General features: G+C 45.8%; 1 non-coding gene across 1 annotated transcript; it reads left to right on the top strand.

The window, feature by feature from the left end:
- The first annotated feature begins 1,403 nt into the window (after nucleotides 1-1,403).
- On the top strand, nucleotides 1,404-1,481 carry Trnat-ggu (transfer RNA threonine (anticodon GGU)). Its single transcript has one exon. It is a non-coding gene; the product is annotated as a tRNA-Thr (tRNA).
- Nucleotides 1,482-2,469: the final 988 nt, after the last annotated feature.

Raw genomic sequence — 2,469 nt, 5'->3', positions numbered from 1 at the left:
CCAAACGTGACAGTTATGTGGGAGATGGTCAAACAACGAAAACTCAGATTCGCCGAGCCGAGAAAGACCACAGTTTATACAAGTGCGTAACGGTGAGTATCACAGCGGGATTCGTAGCAACAACTGCACTCGTACTAAGCTTTTATTTCGTACCAATTGTTTCTGCTGCATAAAGTGCACTAACAAGTTCACAAATGAGCTGTACTAAACTGCATACATTTCTCCTGGGATGGGATAACAGCGTCGTTCCACTAGGTTAACGTAATTTTCTTGTCCAACCTATGTCACCGCACATACATTTGAATTTGAAGGAATACAGACATTTGAGGTTTTCTTACCTGGTTTACGTTCCCCTTTGAAACAGGCGTCTCATCACATAGATAAGATATTGAAACAGCATATGTGAGAAGCATGACACGCGAGAGAACTGTTGTATGACAGTCATTTGCATTGCTCGGGCCGGACGGGACGCCTCATACATGGCGGAATGTCGGTAGGTTCCCGGGAGTGCTACGAAATGGCGCTAGGTTTTGCATACGGTCTATTGAAGTTGAGCGTGAAGCGGCTGGGAGTTTCCTTCTCAGTCAACGCAACAAAATCGGCGGCCTCCTAAGTCGACATCGCATGGAAGACGCAAGGGGCACTGCCACTCCTATGGACGCACGCTATCTCCAGTGTAGGGGAGACGAGGATTTGTTACCAACGAGTCATAAGTACAAAGAAGCAGTTGGGGCTCTACTGCATATATCGACGAGAACACGGCCAGATATAGCGTTTGCGCTAGACGTTTTGTGCAGACGAGTTAGCTGTCCACGTCAGAGAGACTGGAACGCACTAAAACGAGTACTACGTTACCTCAACCATACTAAGGACATGAAACTGAAATTACCAGTAACTGCAGTGCTCAAGCTTTCCTGCTACGTCGACGCTGACTGGGCCCATAAGGCGTTAGCAGAACGTACCTTAATAACGTGCAAAGAGAGCGAGCCTCGCACCACATAATAATAATAATTGGGTGTTTACGTCGCGAGACAACTGATATCATGAGCGACGCCACAGCGGTCGGTCTGTGGATTGCTTTTGCCCACCTGAGGGTTCTTTAGCGTGCGATGAAAGCTCATCACACGGCACACCGTATTTAAACCAGTCCCTCGCGGAAGACGGCGAGTCTAAGCAACTTGTACCCTGCCACCAAGTTGCCGGCGTCCTCGGCCGGGTTCGAACCCGCGATCTCGGGATCAGAAGGCGAACACGCTACTGACTGAGCCACCGAGGCCGGTCCTCGCACCACAGATAAAACGAAGAAAAAGAAAACTTCAATCCGTTGTTGTTAGCGTTATCCAACAGGATGAGAGTGGTTGGTTTGTCCCTTCAGATGACGCTCCCTTGGAAGTCGCTGGGGAGGCGTGTTAGCTTAGCTCAATTGGTAGAGCGCTGGACCGGTAATCCAGAAGATGTGGGTTCGAGTCCTACAGCTGCCTCCCCCCCCCCCAGTGATCTCCATCTTTCATCATTAATTTCTTAGACACTTGAGGCTTTGTATGTATTTTTCCATTCTATGTGTTCCAGCATCAGAGCATCAATTACCTCATGTAGGGTCGTAGGTACACACAAGGTGATGTACGACACCAGCCCTGGAATGTATTGTGAGTAACTTCAAAAAAGTACGGATCGGGGTCTAACACGTTTTTCCGATTTTCGTTTAAAACGTTTCCGGTTAAACGTTTTATACGCCGTTTAGATTAACGTATAGTCTGGAAAATCTTTGCTTATGAAACGTTTAAACGTTTTGTTTAATGCGAAACGTTCAAAGGTTTTGTTAATGCGAAACGTTTAAACGTGTCGTTAATGTGATAGATCTGAGTGTTTTGTTAAAATGAAGCGCTTGAACGTTATGTCAAGGGCAAGCGTTTAACCGTCTTGTTAATACGAAACGCAACGCCTTTCGAAACGGATAGCTATTTAAGCAACTCCTTATCTTTATTAATGGCAAACATGGACGCGCCAGGCATTACAGGGACAGAGTCAGAAGTTCTCCCCGTTATGCCTGGCGCGTCCATGGTTCCCATCAGTAATTACCAACTACGCAAGTTTCTCACTGTCTTATAAGTAGCTTATTATTTCGTTTCATATTTGGCTTTTAAGCAACCCTATTTGTGTTCGTTTTCGTCGTACATTTCATTATGAACCGGCGTGTGTCACTACAGTTTCAGACATGTCGAGCTCGTAATGGCGGTGATGACGTTTGAATCTTTTGGGTAGTTTATACTAAAAATTCCGTATTTATCTTCTTTACGCGAGTAGTATTTTGGTGAAAAGACCAACGCGCAAGCTCTTGAGCGACTACTTTAGCTTGAAGCATGTAACCTGCTCTTTCCTACTGGTTCCCACTATTGCACTCTCAAACCAGAACATTTGCCAATTACGCGTTAAGAACCAATCACTGTCCCGAATGATATCATTCTTGCA

Source organism: Ornithodoros turicata, chromosome 1, assembly GCF_037126465.1.
Source record: "Ornithodoros turicata isolate Travis chromosome 1, ASM3712646v1, whole genome shotgun sequence".
Lineage (NCBI taxonomy): Eukaryota > Metazoa > Arthropoda > Arachnida > Ixodida > Argasidae > Ornithodoros > Ornithodoros turicata.
The sequence above is the reverse complement of the archived record's forward strand: the minus strand, read 5'-3'. Positions and strand labels throughout refer to the sequence as shown.